The sequence below is a fragment of the Balaenoptera acutorostrata genome, chromosome 17 (genome assembly GCF_949987535.1).
Source record: "Balaenoptera acutorostrata chromosome 17, mBalAcu1.1, whole genome shotgun sequence".
Taxonomy (NCBI): Eukaryota; Metazoa; Chordata; class Mammalia; order Artiodactyla; family Balaenopteridae; genus Balaenoptera; species Balaenoptera acutorostrata.
The window spans coordinates 31,827,247-31,848,827 of record NC_080080.1 but is presented as its reverse complement, the minus strand read 5'-3'; the positions used below and the strand labels follow the sequence as shown (position 1 = coordinate 31,848,827).

The window sequence follows — 21,581 nt, the reverse complement described above, 5'->3', positions numbered from 1 at the left end:
ATTTGCATGCTCCCTAACCATTCTGGTATGCCATATGTAGGGAAAGAAGGTATTCTACTTTTCCTCTGAAAACCTTTTCAAGTTTAGCATCAATCCTAAAGCTTCTAGAAGTTTCTTGGTTAATTTGGGATCCAAAGCTTCTCTTGCATAGCAGGGGTGAGAAAAGAGCTTGGGATAGTTAAATTATTTCTGTCCTAAAAGAGTTTGCTTCATCATTATATACAGTAACTCAGGACAGAGGAGATCTCTGTGTATTAGACCTTGATCTGCTTTTTTTGTGCGTGTGATTATGAGATTCCCCAGTAGATAAAGGATCTCTGTACCTCTCTCCCCAGTTGCTTTATCTCTTAAACCTCAATTAAGCAAGGTAGCATCTATGGTGATTTTCAGCATATAGCACCAGGAAAGGAGCAGACATACTCCCTGCCTTGCTTCTTGTTTCTTACTCTAGAAATGTAGTTAATGATATTGTTCTTTAAAAAGTAGAACTCAGGGACTTCCCTGGTGGTCCAGTGGTCAAGACTTTGCCTTCCAATGTAGTGGGTGTGGGTTCAATCCCTGGTCAGGGAGCTAAGATCCCACATGCCTCGCAGCCAAAAAACCAAAACATAAAACAGAAGCAATATTGTCACAAACTCAATAAAGGCTTAAAAAAATAAAATAAAAACTAGAATTCAAATTGTACATTGAAATATTTCTATTTTTCAGGCTTATATATTTGCGCTTCCGTTTCCCAAGATTGCTCTTTGGTATAATGGCTGCATCCTTAGCATTACCCAGTATATATGAAAGCTGCATCCTGGTATCTGTGATAAAAGGGACGTTATTAATAGATGCTGAATTTTTGGCTTAAGTTGAATGTTAGGGCCCTGTTATGCCTAGGCTCTGTTTAGCGTCTCTGAAAATCAGGAAGAAACCTTTGGATTGGCAGAAATTGACACGTAAGTTTTAAAAACCTTATTTTGTTTTCTGTGTATATTTCTAATCATCTTGAAAATTCATATAATTTGGATAAAAGTAGTGTCAGATGCTGAAACATTTCTACTTATTAAAAACTGGACATGAGATGATATGTTTTAAATATTTGTCATTTAGAAGGTTTTGTGTATGTGTGTGTGTGAATGAGAGAAAGAGAACAGACTTAAACTTCTCACCTGTGTGATTTTCTCATACACATACTAGGTTTATCCTCATTAACACTAGATGAAAGCACAGCCGTGTATGAAGTAATAACTGTGATAGAAGAGTAAAGGGAAAAATTGTGGGGTTTTCTTACGTTTAAGCCATTTCCAACTTTTCTTGTTTTTCTTTCTATTCAATACAGATAAATATTCTAATAATAATGATACAGGTATCAACCTATCTTAATGTAATAATAAAAAGATAACATAGTAATATATTTGAGTTATCCTTATCCTAAATTAGTAAGAAAATCTCTATGTACTACAGCATCTTTTAAATGGTCTCCTATTTAATTTTTCCTGTGAATAGTGTCTTTTATTTGGGAATGGTAGTGAATCAAATTCCTCCTAGCACTGTTGCACTATCACTACATTATATAAGACTATTAATGAGGATAAATATTAAATTTGAATAGATATTGCCGGTGTGAGACATCAGATAACTCCAAAGGATTAAATTCTACAGAGGATCATTATTTAAGTTCTTTCCAGCCCTGTTGTTCTGCTGTATAAAACTTACTTTAGTACCTCTCTGGAGTGTTATAACATCTGTTGTTCTTGGGAAAAAGGTTTTTGTTGTTGTTGTTGTTTTGGTTTTGCTTCTTTTTGGTCAGAAATGGCTGTGTTATTCTGCAGTGTTGGCCCAGAATGCCTTGCAGGGAGTAAGCTGTGTTCTTCTCGTGTTCTGACTAATTAATTCCCTTGAGATCTGCTTCTTACAGCCAGACTCGCTCATTCCCAGTCCAGCAGTGGGAAGGACCGCCTTTGGGAAGGTCACTTGAGAAAGCTGTACTACACATACATGAGCATCATGTAAATAAAAAAGAAGGTGAATGACAAGATAGTTAACATCCAGGGAAGTTTTATAAGAGAGAGAAATGATTGGAATGATTGCTGTTATTTCTATAAAGGGCTTTTTAGAATATGCACTTGCCAAGTTATAATCGTAATCTTTGATCTTTGCTCCTTCAGGTTGCTTAAGTGTGATTAAATTTTACTGACCGGGTAGAAGATTTTTTTTAAATTAACTTTTGGGAAAATTATCAATTCTTCCCTTCATCTCCCTTCAAAAATAAAATAATTCCATATATGTCCACAAAAGTATCTTACCTCACCCTCCAGCTTCTCGTATTAAATAAACTCTAGTTTTATTTCCAGAAAGCCGATTTTCTACATCTTCCTCCTTTTTCCTACATCTGCCTTATAAAAGAATTGGTTTTAATTTCTTGGGACTGACCAAGAAAGATAATGAAGTTCTTTCAGAAACTCTTTATGTGTGAAACCCTGGAGAAAAACCCTAGGGCCTTCTTACTTCTAGCAACCAATTACTATATACAGAAAACTTTCCCCAATTATGAAGTCCACTAATGCATCCAGCACAGACTCAATTTCACAAACTCTGCTGCAGAAGCAGCGTTCACATAATTAACAGGAAGACACTGCATGTGGCCAGACCTTCTGCTAATTGATTAAATGAGTCTATTCCTAAATCAGATTCTAATCACACCAGCAGAGTGCTATGGAGCGTCGCATTTCTAACAGAATTTGCAGAAATCCAAAATGTGCACCTACGAACATATCCAGAATACGCCACGGAGAGCTGCTTCAAAATTGAACCAAAGACACAATAAAAAATAAAAAAAGGCCACATTGCTCTCTTGAATTGCCACTCTCCCCAGTGGGCTTTCTTTAGTATTCCCACTTCTATTTGATCCTTGTCCTTCTGTGATTCATTTCCAAACCTAAATGATACAAAACATGCCATACTTTGGTTCTGGCTTCATGATTATTTTAGTTAGCAAGTGCAGGAAAGTTTACCTGCCGTTTTCCTAGTAAAACACAAGACCTCCTGCTTGTCAGTTTTTCTTTTCTTTTTTTCTTTTCTTTTCTTTTCTTTCATTCATTTTTTTTTTTTTTTTTAAGAAGGCTGTAGTGTTCCCTAAGGGTTGTGAGAGAAGTTCATCCCATTGAACTGGTCAGCAAGATATCATTAGCTCGTTGTGTACATGAAATCCAGGGGTTAGAGCACCAAGCGTCACAAGCCAGTTTCTTTACCTCCTTGAGCTGATCAGAGGATCAGAGTATCAAGGAAGGATTAGCACTGACTTGGGATTTGTGTGATTGGTTAATTTATTGCGGCAATGGCAGGCCTTTCATCTATGGCAACATTTAATCAGCACAGCCATGGAGGCTATTACCAGTTCGCTCCTTTCTCAAGTCAGCCAGGGCTGCACCATCAGCCCTATCACAACTCCCCTGAAATTTCCAAATTATCTGGAACAGGCTTTAGCCTCACAGTAATAAAAATTAGAAGAGATTCCTGATAGTACTGGTGGAAAAGGCTTTCACTTGCACAGGGCAAATTATAAATAGTATGAACGTGCACTTTAAAAAAAAAAATTCTCCACCTCTTAAGAGAGGTGCAGGACTTATCACCCCTGCTCTGATCCAAATCCTCATGGTTGAAAATTTATATTAGATTTTATCAGAGAGGCCTAAGTCTAGAAAAATCAATGAAGGTTATCTTTTATGTTGCAGGAACTTGTGGAAATATTGATTTTCATTTTATAGTGAATTTGGAGCATGAGTTGGTAATCACTGCTGAGCCGACCACAATGTTTGCCTACTGTATCTTTTACTGAGTTTTGCTCAAGTATTTAAGATAGTATATTCCTGGTGATTTTAGTCTACAGTGTGAAGACAGATGTTCCTAAAACACAAAGTTGTACTTGATAATAAAAAATACACGCAGAAGCTTTCTATTTACAATGATGAGTTCAGTGTTTTGAGACTACAGTCTGTCTGTTAATGGTGAATTTCAGAATGAAAATACTCTGAAATTTTTGTAAGAGGATTTCCTTTGTGTTTCCTTCAAGTTTATCAAACAGGAGAGAGATTTTTAAGAAGTAAAGAAGAACTGCACATGTACCAAAAGAAATGATTTGAGACATTGAGGTTCTACTGAATAAAAGGGGGGATTTCATTTTTTTCAACTTATTAGTATGTCTTGGTAAATGACAAATATTAGTCAAAATGTCCCCCCCATAGTATTTTTTGAAGTTTTTATTCTCTTGAATTCACTCATTTATTTTTATTTCATTCTTCCTTCTTTTGTTTAACTTAAAATGTTTTATAGTTGATATAAGCTAAACAGCTTTAGGGGATGATTGCTCATTTTCCTTTTTTTTTTTTTTGAAATGTTGAAACCATATTTATACCTCATTTGTTAACTATTTTTGTAGAACTGGAGTATGTTATGTTGTGTTATTGCAGTTTATTTATAACGTGTATCTGAGGTTTTATAGCAATAGTCTTAAGTTGAGAAACTTGTTTATAAGTAATAACTCTAGTATAGGCTCAGGAATCCTTTTCAGTGGCTAAATCTTTCAGACTTTAGCATGATTGTTGCAGTATTTTGTCAGATTTTCAGAGAAAATAATGCCCTTTAACATTACTATGGATATTTTAAAATGAGAGTAAATTTAGATATATTCTTGCATTTTGTTTTGTGCTAAGTACCAGATCATCATTTAGTATTCAGCTTTACTCTTCTCCTCTCAGCCCAGCAGAGTTCAGTGACAAGCTCTCCTGGGTTCCACGGGTGAGCCGTCTTCCCTCTCTCACTCACAGTTGTTTTCCTGAACTTACCCTTGGCAGCCAGCAAAGTATCATTTCTCTCAATCACCACCTAAAGCCATGCTCCATACTGAAAGGCTCCAGGGAATAGCCAGCAGTCTTGTTATTCCTCTGAACATACCCCAAAGATGTCGAAGCCAAGGAATTAATAAGATAGCATATGAAAACACTGAGCCCAGTAGCTGGCGCGTGGTAGGGCCCTCAGATGGCAGCTAGTAGTTCCATGATTGCTTGGGAAAGTCTGTAAGGGCACTCCAGAGAATTCGTCACCTGTTCCCTGGGCTTGTTACCTAATTAACTGGATTTGGACATGTCTATTCATGGCCAACCTTAGGTATAATGATGACAAAATTGTTACTTTTTTAACTCCCTGTGCCTCTTTATCCTTCTTTCCCAATGTCTTATGCCCTCACCCTTCCTTACTCTTCAATTCTAAATTACAGCAAATGCATCTGAAAGTAAACGTAATGGCATAACTCATGTTTGGATGTAGCTGTATCCCCATTCCTGTATTTTGTCCCTGCCTATGCTTCTATATAGGAAATAAAATGTTGGGACTAATAGGTCCTGAAAGGCACAGAGAACTTGTAGAAAGTCAAACTGTTGATGACGGTACCTGGATTTTAGACCTGGGCTGCTCTATTTCACATGTGCATTAATTGAAGTAAATAAGAATGTGTCAAGGACCCTTGGGTGCAAGCAATGGAAATGCTATTGAATCAGCTTAAGGAAAAGGGGAAAATTTTTATCAGAACTGTGAGATGTCTTTTTTTTTTTTAACATCTTTATTGGAGTATAATTGCTTTACAATGGTGTGTTAGTTTCTGCTTTATAACAAAGTGAATCTGTTATACATATACATATATCCCCATATCTCTTCCCTCTTGCATCTCCCTCCCTCCCACCCTCCCTATCCCACCCCTCTAGGTGGTCACAAAGCACCGAGCTGATCTCCCTGTGCTATGCGGCTGCTTCCCACTAGCTATCTATTTTACGTTTGGTAGTGTATATATGTCCATGCCACTCTATCACTTTGTCACAGCTTACCCTTCCCCCTCCCCATATCCTCAAGTCCATTCTCTAGTAGGTCTGTGTCTTTATTCCCGTCTTACCACTAGGTTCTTCATGACCTTTTTTTTTTTTCCCTTAGATTCCATATATATGTGTTAGCATACTGTATTTGTTTTTCTCTTTCTGACCTACTTCACTCTGTATAACAGACTCTAACTCCATCCACCTCACTACAAATAACTCAATTTCGTTTCTTTTTATGGCTGAGTAATATTCCATTGTATATATGTGCCACATCTTCTTTATCCATTCATCCGATGATGGACACCTAGGTTGCTTCCATGTCCTGGCTATTGTAAATAGAGCTGCAATGAACATTTTGGTATATGACTCTTTTTGAATTATGGTTTTCTCAGGGTATATGCCCAGTAGTGGGATTGCTGGGTCGTATGGTACTTCTATTTTTAGTTTTTTAAGGAACCTCCATACTGTTCTCCATAGTGGCTGTATCAATTTACATTCCCACCAACAGTGCAAGAGGGTTCCCTTTTCTCCACACCCTCTCCAGCATTTATTGTTTCTAGATTTTTTGATGATGGCCATTCTGACCGGTGTGAGATGATATCTCATTGTAGTTTTGATTTGCATTTCTCTAATGATTAATGATGTCTTCTGGAAACCTAGGGGAGGGATTCACGGGGCCTCAAGATATAAATATTAGTAACAAAGATTCACTACCCATCAAGACACCTTCAACATTTGTTATGGCTTCTGGTTTCTCCTGGTCAGCCCCATTCTCCTTCCTCTCCCTTCCAGCTGCTCCTTCAATGGGGAGAAGCCTCTGATCTTTACAGCTCATAGTTGCACCCACCAGTGATATCCATCCTGGACTCTTTGAGTTTATCATCAAAAACCCTACAGAGAGACTTATTGTCCTAGTATATGTGACCATCTCTGGACCAGGGCCAGAAGGTAGAGGAGAAGTCGTTTTCAAAAAAGTAGAGATTCTGGGCAATTTCATAAGGGTCCATTACAATTGGAGAAAACATAGTCTGCCTTCAGAAGGCCTCTCATGCAGAAAAATTATTGATTTTATTCTGTGAATGCAAACTATAAGAAGGTAGATTTTGGTCAGTATAAGTGGGAGATGTGCTGCCTTTTAAATAGTGAGTTTGTCTCTTTGTCTAATTACTAGAAATATTCAACTTTGGGTAAACAATGCCTAACACAATTCGTTGCTACTGCTTATATTTCCTACCTGACATACTCTAAAGAGAAGCTTGTGCTAAATTGAACCTGGTCCAGATGAATTTCAAGATTCCAAAATTAACTTTTATCTAGTCTACATTCTGATAATGGGTTTATATCAATTGTGTATTCTTAATAATGAATTGGTACATTAAATGGCTCATGTGTATGACATATATGTGTGCATTTGAACATAAATATGTGTGTATATATTATGTATTTGTTTGCCTGGGACAGATTTTACCTTCTTCTGTTAATTTTGACCACAGACTTGCCACTTGTGTGCCATTCGTATGAATATTTGATGTAGCATACCTTAGGCTAAATTTTGATAAAGAAAATTATTTGACAGGTAGGTGACACATTGGAACCACGCAAGTATAGAGACGTCCACAGCTTTCTCATTACCATTGTTGTTGTTTGCCTGAAGCTCACAGTCTAGAAACTTTTAAAATGAAGTCACATTTTATATTATATCCTCCCCAGGTGAGGAATTTATTCTGAGAAGTTTACTGGGAAATTATTTTCAATACACTTTATTTTAGTCTAGGCAACAAACTAAACTTTGTTTGGTAGACTTATAAATGGCCTGGGATGCACAGAGAATCACTGTGATTCATTTCATGATTCTTGCGTTATAGCGTAGTACGCATCCTCTCTCCAAATGGCAGCTCTTTGCTGCCAGAAATTTTGTGGTGTTAGGCAATAGCAAAGGGATTTCATACCAAAAGGTGCTTCAGCTTTGGTTACATCACACAAAATAAAAGACTTGGCATAGAGCATTTTACAGTCATGTCATACAAATCTGGAATTACACAGGTTCTTGCTTACAGCATACAGGATGCTCAAATGTTTTGTCACTGAGTTATTAAGAGTGTACATCTTTATAACCTAACAATTGATTTAGTCTGAGGACAGAATAAAATGTATATCAAGGTTATTAATGTACAGTGGCAAGTGGTTCTGCAAAATTAACAATACAGGGAAATTGTGGTAAGGACAAGCATTTTTGGGAATTAATATGTTTCTCCCCACAAAACATGACTGTTAATTGTTGGTTGTTTTCTTTCTCTAATAGATGAATATGATTAGTCTTACCCAAATTTTCACTCACTGTGATTCCGTAATAGCTCTCATCTCTATATTTAAATATCCATACACTCTGAAAATGTGGAAATTATGATTTTTCAAATCAGAACATGCTGGTATGAGTCCTAACTAACACTCATTAGTACTGTGGTATTTTGTACAGTTAATTGACCTCTCTTAACTTCATTTTCCTCATCTGTTTGAAAAAATAAAAGTGGGTACCAGTCCAATTCATATCTGCTTGATTGAGAGGCTTAAGTGAGCCTCATTTACTTAGTCCATCACTCCCTCCTACCTGAAGCACTTTTGCCACTTGGTTTCCATGACAGGATGCTCTATTCTTTTCTCCCACCTTACTGGATACACCTTCTCAGTTTCCTTGGCTGAGAATTCAACTTCTAAATGTTGGTAAATACCAGGACTCGATCTTGGTGTTCTATTCTTTTCTTTAGACGACTTTATACCCCATGGTTTTAACTGCTGTCAATTAACTGATAGGCAAATTGCCAAATTTAAACCTCAAGCCCAATCTCTCCTCTGAGCTCCAAACTCATATTTTTAATTGCCTACTTGACATCTCTACTTGACAATAAAGGTGTAGAGATCAGAACTCCAAACTCTTCTCTGAGTCTTCCGTGTCTTGATAAATGTCACCACTGTTCACTCAGTTGTTCAGACCCCAAACCTTGGAGTTGTCCTTGATTCTTCTGTCTTTACTGACTTTCCAAATTCACCCATGAAATCTGATCACTTCTCACCACCTCCACAGTTATCATCCTGGTTCAGGCCACCATCACCTCTCACCAGATGTCATCAACAGCCTCCTAACTCATTTCCTTCTATTCATTCATGTCCCCTAGGACTGTTCTTCACGTGGTAGCCAGAATGGTATTTTAACATGTAAATCACAGTATGGTTTTGCCCAAACCATCCACCTTGGAGGAAAATCTGAACCTTTTACCATTGTCTGCAAATCCCTCACACGATCTGGCCTTTTCCTAGCCCTTCTCCTTCCACTCTCTGCCTTGGTGACTTCACTGCTACCACATTGGTCTCCTTGCTGTTATAGAATATACCAGATTCCCACCTTGATGTGTCTGCAGTTGCTCTTCCCTCTGCCTGGAACATTCCACCTCCAGATCTTCACACAACTCACTCCTTGATTTCATTCAGGGACATGCTCAGACACCCTCTCTGAGGCAGGGCCTTTCTAGACTAACTACTTAAAAAACAAAACAGAACAAAGCAAACAAAGTTTTGTCATTGTCTCTGTATCTCTGCTATACCTAAAATTACACTTATTTACCCTTGATGCGTTTATTCTTTTTTGTCCCTAACAAGATCGTGAGTTCCATGAAAACAGATTATCTTTGGTATTTCACCAGGACCTAGAACACACCAAATAAATATTTGTTGAATGTATGAATGAATGAAATAACATTTTTTTTTTTTTAAGAGTTTCACTTAATTTTTATTTATTCATTTTTGGCTGTGTTGGGTCTTCGTTTCTGTGCGAGGGCTTTCTCTAGTTGTGGCAAGCGGGGGCCACTCTTCATCGCGGTGCGCGGGCCTCTCACTATCGCGGCCTCTCTTGTTGCGGAGCACAGGCTCCAGATGCGCAGGCTCAGTAGTTGTGGCTCACGGGCCCAGTTGCTCCGCGGCATGTGGGATCTTCCCAGACCAGGGCTCGAACCCGTGTCGCCTGCATTGGCAGGCAGATTCTCAACCACTGCGCCACCAAGGAAGCCCTGAAATAACATTTTTAAAAGATTTTAGCATAGTGCTTGGAGAGTAAAATAAATGTTCATATTCATTCCCTTTTGCATTCTCGTATAAATTACTTTGAAGTAACTCCTGTGTAAAGATGTAGTTTGCATAGTCATTTGGCTTAAAACATTAACAATAGTCACAGTCTCTGTTTGGCTTTTTAAGATATTAATGCCACCACAAAACAGCTAAGATAGTGAAAAAGTTGGACCCAGGTTCAAATCCTGATTGACCACTCTTTCAGTTGTTAACCATAGATGAGTCAATACATTTCTGAACTCAGTTTCATTACCAAAGAAATGTAGTTAATAATTACCTCAAGGTATTTTCCATAAAGAGAAAATGATACACTTGTTTACCTTATGTGATATTTGAAATAGAGTAGGTACTTAGTAAATATGACTTGGATCTGAAGACAGTAATTCCTTCCAAGTTAATGCTCCCAGCAAACTAAATTAGCAAGTGATCTCTGGTTTCATCGTGTCATTAATATAATTGATAAATAACCCCAGAGGACTGACAGTTGTGTATTCCTAAATGCTGCCATTGTGCCATAAGCAACTATTCTTTGAAAATCCTTTGTAATTAATTTCTGTGTTGATTTGGAGAAGGTATAATTTTAGTAGCTTTTAAGGTTTCTCGAGTATTTCATGTGAAATAGTTTTTTAATCTGACGAGAGTAAAGATTTGTCATATCAGCCTGAATGGTTTCTCACTCTTATATGAGAAAATGGGTTAAGAAAATTATATTGATTTGTTGAGACTTGTCCAGTGCCACACTACATTTATCTTTGTCTAATGCCCTCCATCTTCAAAAATATATAAATGAAATTGGTATAACTCAAGTGTTTTTCAGGCATATTTTTTGGCTGCCTAGAACAGTTCTCGATTCACGGTTTTATTTTGCATATGAGCACTTCCTTGGTCCTCTTGCGGCTCGTGTTGCTCTGAATCATGATTCTTAGAGTGTGCAACAAAGCATGACATTTTCTCAAATCACCTTGTGTGTTAGGTGACTTGGCCCTTTAGTTTTAAACGCTAACCATTTTTCTAAGTACAATTTCATTTTCTCTTTCTCCCATTAAGCTTCTTTTTTTAAAATTTTTAATAAATTTATTTATTTATTTATTTATTTTTATTTATTTTTGGCTGCATTGGGTCTTCATTGCTGCACGCAGGCTTTCTCTAGTTGTGGCGAGCAGGGGCTACTCTTTGTTGCGGTGCGTGGGTTTCTCGTTGCAGTGCCTTCTCTTGTTGTGGAGCCTGGGCTCTAGGCACATGGACTTCAGTAGTTGTGGCTCATGGGCTGTAGAGTGCAGGCTCAGTAGTTGTGCACGGGCTTAGTTGCTCCGCAGCATGTGGGATCTTCCCGGACTAGGGCTTGAACCCGTGCCCCCTGCATTGGCAGGCGGATTCTTAATCACTGTGCCACCAGGGAAGTCCCTTTCTCCCATTAAGCTTCTTGTTTTTCCTCTTACATATTTGTTATTTATATCTAAATAAGTAAACCAAAGACAACAAAAAATAAAGTTGGTTGACGTGTGTGGGTGCATGTGAAGACAGAGATGAAACATATTTATCTTTGTTTTTCATGTCTGCTTTTAAATATTATATCTGTATCCCAAAAGAGGACATATTTTATTACATTAATTTCCATGAAACATTTTTTCTAGTCTTGGTCATGTGTTTTATTCATTATTCTTTATATATATATATATATATATATATATATATATATATATATATGTTTTGATTTTTCAGATCTTATTTTAATTTGGATTGGTATAGTATGGTGATGGAGAGCTCAGCACTGGAGTCAAAATGTCTGGTCATAAATCTGGACTCTATCACTGTTGAGCTTGTGGCTCTGGGCCAATTACTTTACCTTTGTCTGTGCCCCGTTTGACTGATCTTGTGACTGGAGCTATTAATATGACATAAGTACATGTTTTGTGAATTATTGTGTGAAGTACAAAGCATGAAGGCTGGCATAGAGTAAGCACTCAGTAAACACTAATTATTACTGTCATTATGTTAATAATAAACTATAACAGGCCGTATTCTCTCTCCTTTTGGAAAATTACATGTCATCTTTTGGTAGTATTCCCATTTGGGCTTCATGTTACCAAATCACAGAATAAGACAGGACAGCTTGAAGAAACCTAGACCAAGCCTTATTTTCTAAATAAGGAAATTGAAACTTTGAGAAACATCTTAGCTGATCACACACCCAGTTAGAGAAAGCACTGTTTCTGATACCCTGCTTACAGTTCTTTCCACCTTTTGTTTGCTGGTTGGTTTGCGGTGAAGAGGAGAAAATAAGTCTTGTCTTTGACGTTTACCCCCTCCAAATTATCCTCAGCTATACTCTCCCTGGATTGAGTAAAGCACTCTTTTCATAAGACTATGCTAACTTTCTAATAAATCTAACAAAATTTTCCACTCTTTAAGATTTCTGCATAGGTCCCTCAGATCTCCTCATACCATTTGGCCCTCTCTCCTCCTCAGCCATCCCTTAGAATTTTTTCTATAGATTTATAGGATTGGCTTGCAAGTGTGATTTTAGAGGGAAAGTGGCCATCTCCCTTTCTTCCTTACAATTCTCCCTTCCTCCAGTTGGTTGAGACCTGAAATTTCATGATGAAAATCTTACCCTTTAAACTGAAGACTTGATTGACTGATGAAATGCAAATGCGCCTCTGGGTGAGAAAGTGCTTTAAAATGTAATAAATTCTGTCTCATATGAATGAAGGATCTGAGAAAATAGGAAGGGAACAGAGAAGGACCCTGATATCTCAGAAGAGCAACTCCGTTCGCTTTCACTCTCAGACATTAATATCTCGCATCCCCCAGTTAATTAGTTGTTTAGATCCATAAAATGCTACAAGAGGGAGTGATCTTTGAGAACTGTTAGTTCATTTTTTTTCACAGATTCAAGAGGTATAACTCCAAAGAGTTAAATGCATTTGTACAAAGTCACCTGTTTGTGGTACTAGATGGCCTATCTTACCATCTCACTAAGCTGAGCAGTTTCCACCAGGTAATTGGTACTGCAAGTCCACTCTGCTGGTCAAAACCTTTCCTAATTTAAGCAAGCCTTCATATTCACTCTCCCTTGTATACCTGAATTGATAGCCAGCTCTAGTGCTTTTGATCCTAACCTCTAAATGAGTTTCTTAACATCTTTTTAGTTATGTGTAGTTAATAGCTATTAAATATGTAGTTAAATATTCTTAAAATCTCTTTTTATCAGTTATTGTTGCATGTTACGTGTTCTTTTACACTTCTGATCGTGTTGACTTCAGTTATTATTTCCCAAGAGGAAGATGTACTGCATACTCTGTGTGAATACCCAACCAAAAAGTGTAATTTATTAATGAATCATTTTTTGAGTTCTTCCTATACGATATCATATGCAAAAGTTAAACATATTTAGAGGTTAGAAATGCTAGATAAATAGAAAAGTTTTTTTTTAATTGGTAACTGTAATAGAAATATGTAAATGTAATAGAAAGTTGGGTTTTTATAGATATTGTATCTCATTTTAGACATGTTGAATTTGACATAATAGTAAGAAAGAAGAAATATGAATATATAGTATCTAGGAAGAAATATGCTTAAAGGAAGATGGGGGATATGGCTATGAGCTGAAGATTTGAGATTTGAAAGCCATTCGATGGAGGAGTTGTTACTTTACAGAATTCAGTGTGAAGAACTAAAACTAAAAAGCGCTGAAGTGATTTATGAACATTATCTATTTTAATTAGTTGTAAAGTATTGATGAACTCTCCAGTGTGCAGGACATTGATACTGAGGTTGAAATGCCAAAAATCATAAGACTAGTTGAAGAGAGCAAGCAGAGGCGCATGGAAAAAAATGTAGACAAATGAGATCAAAGCAAATGCAATGACAGGGACACGATGGGAAAAAAAGGCAATTACAAGCAACGTATCAACAAGTACAAAATGGTACGATGCAGTTATATTCCAAGGGGACATAGAAGGGTGAACTGAGGGAGGGAGGGAGGTTAGCTGGGAAATGCTTCCTCAGGGCAGTGACAGCTGAGCAAGGTCTGCAGGAAGCGATGGGTATGAATTGGTCGAGAGGAGCAGGCAGGGAATTCAGGATGGAGCGAATGGCTTATCCAGAAGACGAAGGGAGAAATCAAGCCATGTGTAGGGAATAACAAATGGGCCATTTTGCCTCCAGTCAAAAGACTAGGTGAAAACTAGCAAGACATCCTTCTAGAAAGGTTTGGAGGGGGAGTGGTGTGGAGGCAGTGGGAAGTGGGAGTTTATAAAGGACCTTGGCTGCTAATCATGAACTTTGAAAGGTCCAGACATTTTAATGTAATTTCGTTACAGGACTTGGTTTTCTAAATCTAACTATTAATGAATTTCTAGTGCACAGCCTCCCATTGTCAAAATTACCTGGAAATATGTGTTCTTATCCCCCTCTCCCTCACTGTTGAACTCCCTTTTTGTTTAACTGTACAAGGAGAATAGAGAGTGCCTGATGGATATTTGTTCTTGGCTAAAATTCTGCATAATGCTTTGAAATATTATTCTTCCTAGCAAATGTTAACAGTTGCTAATGTCACTCAAAAATAGTTGAGGAAAATATGTTTGTGAAACATACAGCTTTTACTGTCAAATTATTTCCTGAGTGAAAGGAAAATACAGTAGTACTTTGCTGTTTACTGAATGGGAATCCTTTAATGTTGTCAAGGATTTCATCAAACTGATGCCTTAAGTAAGCAGAAAATCATGTGCCCTCTGTTTTACTGTCTGTTTCCTGGTGGTGAGGCGGCCACCCCCCTCAGCGGTCCAGATGGGACTACCACCCATCACAGTACTCCCAGATAGGATAACCAGAGCATAACTACTCTGGAGCAATGCAATTATGAATTTCTTGAGGGGGAAAAAGGAGAGATAAGTGCAGGGAAGTCAGCTAACGTGGTACATGGGTAGTTCCAGGCAGCAAAAGGGTTAATCAGATTTTCATTTTAGATAGTCGCCTTAGTAACAATCAGGGAGCCCAGGCTGTATCTTTTCCATTTGTAGGGAATGTTTAGATTTACAGAGTAGCTTAGCTTATTATATACCTGCCTTGATTGCTGGATAAGGCTTGTGATTAAAAACAGAATAAGATCCATTTTTATAATATTGTAAAGTAGAGCAAAACATTAAAAATGATGTCACTGGTGGTCTAGGATTCTGGGAAATTACTGATCTTGGAACTCTAGTGGAGACAGGGCTCCTTGAAAAGTTAAAAATAATGAAGGTCAGTATATTTTGCTTAAATGTTTAGTAAATGAGTCTCTATTTCCCACTTTTAAGAGAGAATCTGAATCCAGCAAATAACAACCAGCTAACAACACGATGAGAAATTGGACATCAGCCTCATTTTTATGCCAAATTGCATTAAGGTCTCAGAGATGCATTTGTTTATATCGTGGATTAAGTGCTATGTGGCCCTTAAATCGGGAATTGAAAAAAAAAATCTTGCTTGAAAAGTGCTTATTTTCAGAATATCTGAAAGAGTGGACTAGTGACACTAAAATGTTGAGGTCCTTCCATCGGCCGAATAGTAGGAAAACAAACTTGACATTGGGCTTTGCACATGGCCTCAAACCTCACCTGGAGAGACACATTTCCTAAGGGCAGAGAAAAGCATTCAGTCTGTTTCCCAAGACCAGGTCTGTCTGGAGCAGCTCTGCCAATTAGTGACAAGCGCTATGTAGTGAGGCCGTGATACAAAGAGCTACCAGAGTTCGACGGTTTCAGAAATTACTCTCTGAAACAAGAACACAGCTCTTAGGAGCACAGTTCATTCCCGTGCTGTGGTAGTAACTTGGTAACCACTGAGCCTACTCAAAGCATCTCAAAAGTCAGTATGTCAGGCTTCGGTGGCCACCGAAGTTATACATTATTTACAGACAGCTTCTGACTTACTTTTGCTGATTATATTGACTTAAAAACCCCCAAGTTCCACCTTTGCCATTCTGCAAGTATCAAATATTTAGCCAAGAGAGCCACGGGAGAGATTTTAAAACAAAATGAACGAACAAACCCAAACTTGGACCGTACCTACTCAGATTGGAAAAAAGGGGGAAAAAAGTCTTGAAAAACAGAAATAGCTTGATAATTATATCAGTAGCGTAGCAATCATTCATACCTTAATGTCAGTTAATTCAGTCAGACTGCTTTCCTTCTGAGAGCGACTCCACAGAATTAGTGGATGTGTTTGTTTCATGGTGAAAGAGAAGAATGGCCATTTTTGTGCATGGGGCAATTTGTGAGATAGGACATCTGTACCTCAAGTGAAGACCTGTTCTAGGGGAGTTGATGCAGCTCAAAAAACTCCAAGGATTAGGGGAGAATGATTTCAGAATCTGGGAGACAGGAACGTAGAAGAGAGAAGGCAGAAGACAAATCCTATTAAAATTTTTCCTGTCGCCAGAGAAAGATAAGGAATATCGTCCCTCCCTTTCTGTCCTTCCTCTAACAAATGACCCTTATTCCTGGACACAGGAATTTATACCTAATATATAGCTAGATTAAGAGCTAAATAACTTTCTTGTAATCTAACCTTGAAACTTTACCATTTGCAGTATTGGGTCTATGCCAGTTCTTTGCTCAGTTTGAGTAAGATACAGATTCTTTTTGAAGAAAAAAACAATTCAATGGGTTCAAGGTTTTCCAGGGATTTACAGACTGCTATTTGAAAAACACCAAGTGAAATAAATTTAAATAGTCTACTTACTGTATTTCGAATGTATTTTTTACTACAAAGACATGGTTTGCCATTATGTAAGATAAAAGTGTATTTGTTGTCATGTTTGTTGTGTTAGGATCAAAATGCAAACATCAAATTGGAAAAAAAAATGCCCATAAATAGTGAGACCCCAAAGGGACTGCAGCCTCTGGTTTGAGAAACACCGGTGAAGGTGAAAAATGTATTTTGAGTTCCCAATGGTGAATTTTCTAATGAACTGTTATAGCCCATTTATAACGTGGACTCCCTGTGTTTAATCATTTCACACTAATTGTTTTCCCGGTTTGATTAAGGAATGTCTTTAGCACAGTCATCTAACATTTCCAACATAGTAATGTCATTCCAACCAATACTGAAAAATAAAATAAGATTGTTGAGAGAAAACAAACTATAAATATTTTGTTGGAGTATGGAAGAATTTTTCAAATGTCTAATAATATATTTAGACTTGGCTTTTTATTAGAAAGTCTGTGAACTTTCCTGTCTCCTATGTGTGCGCTCTCTCTCTCTCTCTCTCTCTCTCCAGGGTCACTACATATTTAAATTGTTTGTGTGTCTGTAACAATTTAGCATGTGAACCAGGACATAGGCAAAAAGACAGATGTTCGAATAAGCTGAAAAAAAATAAGATAATGTTCATTTTTCTGGGCTAAATAGTGGAAAATTCAAACAGGATCATTTTCCTAACATTCTTCCAAACTCACGGGTGAAGCTTGGATTATAACCCACTTATTTGACAGAATTGTCTTCCATCTCCATCTCAAAACTCCTTCCTCAGTATCTAAGTCGCTTTTGCAGTTATTTGTCTTCTCCTAATTCTCCAGCCAAGTCCCTCATTGCCTTGGGAAGGTTTTTTGCCCGCCTACCCCACTTGATTCTTGATCCTTTTTCTCTCCACAATTCAAAATTTAACACTTTGCAGACATTTTCAAAATAATGGCTCCTTTGTCATCTTCACTGCACACAGGATTGCCATCCATTGTAGGTCATCAGTACGTATCTGCTGGTTTAACTGAAGTAGAATTAAGTTGATTTCAGCAGTCAAAACCATATATGTACTAAAAATTAATGTACAGACCAAATAGCAGATTATATGATTTAAGTTGAGATTTTCAACTGATTGTTCAGTTGTCAACACAGGCAAATGATGACTGAGGTGAGTAATGATGTTACCATGCTACAAAATTTTCTATTTGGACAAAGTAAACCCTATTGGAAGGGGAGAGAGAGATGGGGGGAAGGTGGTTAGGGAAGGAGTGGAAAGTGAGGGGGATAGATGGGGGAGGAGTGGGGAAACAAAAGAACACTGGAGAAGATGGTTATAAACAATATGAATAATTATTATTGGAGTAAATGTCAAAACAGTTTGGGTCAAAAGCTGATGGATTTAAGGATACAAAAATTTTAGGTGAAGAAAATAATAAACATGATACTCAGAAAAATCAATGAAAAGATAAAGAATAAATATTCAATAAAGAATATTGAATAGTTTCTCTGAATTTTGGTGGGAAGGAAGGGCAAGAAGAAAGTAAAAGGTGAGAGGAGGTCCAGATAGCTTTTGACATCATTTTTTGATCTCTTTGAAGAAGAATAAACACTCTCCAAAGCATCCTTAGCCTCTAACCCCATGCATGGACTAGGTCCTCATAGGACCCATTAACTTCCAGGTTTATCGACACCCTTGTTAAGATAGGAGTATTCAGTTTGAGGCTCTCTTAAGAGGAATGAGGAGACCTTGGCCAAGATCCAGAGAAAAGCAGTAAAAATAGTACCGTGAGAAAAAGATTAGGGTTCCAGAATATCAAATAATTCCTTCTGAAAAATAGGAGGCTAATACATGCCATAACTGCCTTTCAAAGCTGAAGGAATATTACCCTAAAAGTGGAGTTCCATCTTCCTTTTTGGAAGCTGAAAGGAAATGATTTTACATCAAAACTGGACACACTCAGGGTAGACCTTCTTGTGGTTAGATTTTGGGAATCTAACAATTAAAAAAAAAATTCCCCACTTGTGGTTAATTCTCTCCACTGCATCTTTCAGTTCTTTTACCTGTTTTATATTAGCCAATCACAGTTCATTATATTTTCCAAACAATTCCAGGGACACATGTTATTTTATAAGACAATATCAGAAGTCCAAGATATTACCTTATTATTATTTGTCTCTAAGCCTTGGTATGTTAAATATGAGCATTCCTGAGTGTTTGCTTCATGTGTTTGAAATACTGTATTGCATTTCTTTGACTAAACTTGTTCATGTGTAACTTCCTAAAAGGGACTTTTGAAGAAATACCGGTTCATCAGTAACTTCCCCAAGTTTGCAAATTTCATCCTACTAAGTTACAATAAGAGTCACCCCTCTTTAAAATCTGAGTCATATTTTGTCTTCTGTAACAGTATATCTAAAATAACTGAGGAATTCTGATGCCTTTTCTTTGTTTACCGATTTTAAGATCATTATGCATACTCAAATGCATAATTATAATTATGCATTCATGATGTTGCTTGTGCTGGCTTAACTCAGAAATAGTGTGAAGCAGCTAATCTCGAAGCTACAGGCTGTTTCCCATCACTTAGATTCTGATCAGAGCTGTTTGTTGAGTCTTATTGGAACGCGGAGTCTATATGCACCACTCCCACTGGACCCTTCGTTTTTATCACTAGTTTCACTCTCTGCCCTTTCTCCTTCCCACCCCCCCCCCAAATCTTTGCTTTTAAGATGGGAAAACTACAAGATAATTTGGTTTGGTTTTGTATGTTTAGTCTATTCACAGTAATTAAATGGGAAGGATTTTTTAAAGTCTCCAGTTTATTTATAATCCACATTTAGTATTATATGTAATAAGTAAAGACATAATATCATTTCTGGTGCTTGAGATTTTACCATCCACTGACCTTATCATTGAGTTTACTTTAGTGTAGCTTAAACTGGTCTAGTGCAAAACTACCAAACTTTCTTCTGTCTGTGGTAGAATAGTATGATTTTAGCCAAAAGGAAGCTGGTCTGTGTATCTTACATTGTAAAGTATTCATTGAGTGACTATGGTAGCAGGATGCTTTTTACAACACTGTGAAGGATAGTGACAAATGTTATTTGGTAAAAACTCTTTTGCCTTGGTCTTCAGAAACTAGAACTTGGTTTAGTCAGTAATAGCACACCATGGAAATATATACTCAAGCTATTGTGCTATCTAGGAGTATAGTCTCAAAAGACAGGGAAGACAGAGAAGTAAATTAAGGCATTTTTGCTCTGCATGAGTCAAGGGGCAGAGCAAACTCCATTTGAGTTTCTAGTTTAGCTTTTTCCTTCTGCAGAGTTGAATTAGGGAAAATCTACTTCAGTGTGAATTAGTGACATTGTTTTTTGATTCTCAAAGTAATGGGAAAGGAACTTCATCAAGAGTACACATGAAAGTATATGTTTTCGTTGAAGGGATTATATCTTTGTTCCTAGAGGATGGGGCACCAGTGTGTCATTTCTTTGACATATTATAGTCCCCATGCTTGTTTAAATGTCTAAATATTAAAGGAGACCATAAATGTGGTTTCAACATCAAGAAAGGGGAGCATAGATTTTAAGAGGCTGACAAGTCTAGACAAGACTAGACAAGTCTGTTTCATGAGTTTCTTCTATTTAGAGTACATGAAATTCTAGAGCCAGAGGTCCCCTACGAGTTTGGGAGACCTGGTCTTTCCCTTCACAAATGAAGAAAGGGGCTCATGAAAGTGATGTATTTTGACTAAGGTAATCCAACCACTTAGTTACAGACTTTGAACAAAACTTACATTTGGTGAATTCTCAGGTCATTTTTTAAAAAATATATACAACTAGCATGAAATAGGAACTACTAAGGAAAAGGTCATGGTCTTTGTAATCATGCGGGATTTTGCTTTGCGTTCAGTTGGTTTGGTTATAAAAGACAAATGAGACAACATATTAAAAAATCAAATGAGTACTTCAGATTATGGTATTTAAATTTAAGGCTTTGTTCCAGCATATGGACTAACTCAGGATTCCCAGTTTAGAGCCCAAGGCAGAGGAATGGCATAATTAGGAACTCAATTTCCAGAACTTTTTCAAACCATTTCCCAAATGCCCTATAAGCAAAGTTTTAGATCTCGTGGGTACTAGTAAAAGCTATAGGTAGGAAATTTAGAATAATTTAAACAGAATAAATTATTTTATTTACTTATTTTAACCAATAAGTAGAGCTTTTCATCATGTGAGGCAAGATTTTATTCCACTAATATTAAGTTGCCATTAAAATCTTTTCATTGCGCTAGAAGTAGTGAAGTTATCTACCCACTAGCCAATCTATTAAGTGGATAAAAAGTAAAATGATTCATCAAAGTAGTAAAATCTCTTACACATTTATATCTGTGTTACAGTGATCATTCTGTTGATGTCTGGATAGCATAAATTAAATAGGCACAGATATTTATTTCTTAAATTTTCCCCATTTTCTCGAATCCATGTTCATAATAATTATAAATGAACACCATTAGTATTTGTCAAGTATCAGTCTAAGTGATTTATAAGTGTTAATTTATTTCATCTTCACAACAGCCCCATGAGGTATTATTATTCCCATTTCACAGATAAGGAAACTGATGCACAGAGAAGTGGAGCTACTTGATCAAGATCACACCATAGATGAGTAGCAAAGGTTGGATTTAAATTTAAGCAATCCGACTCTAGAGTCCATGCTTTTAGACACTGTGTTAACTTTCCTCTCTGTTAAATTCATAAGTATACAAACTGAAGTTTCTGCTTCTTTTCCTCATCGTTCTCATCACATTGTGGAAGAACGTTGTCGTGAGTATGCCATAAATCATATTTGAATTACAACTGAACTCTTTGGTTTCAGACCCA

The 21,581-nt window shown here is 37.1% G+C and overlaps 1 protein-coding gene across 3 annotated transcripts in view; it reads left to right on the top strand.

Moving 5' to 3' along the window:
- Nucleotides 1–21,581, top strand: part of ZFPM2 (zinc finger protein, FOG family member 2) — a 465,108-nt gene that overhangs the window by 273,993 nt on the left and 169,534 nt on the right. Inside the window, exon 2 of one of the 3 annotated variants that reach the window (XM_057532394.1) lies at nt 21,308–21,375. The exons of the other annotated variants lie outside the window; for them this stretch is intronic. The gene's annotated coding sequence lies outside the window, so the exon portion shown is untranslated. The remainder of the gene's footprint in view (nt 1–21,307; nt 21,376–21,581) is intronic. 3 annotated transcript variants of the gene reach the window in all.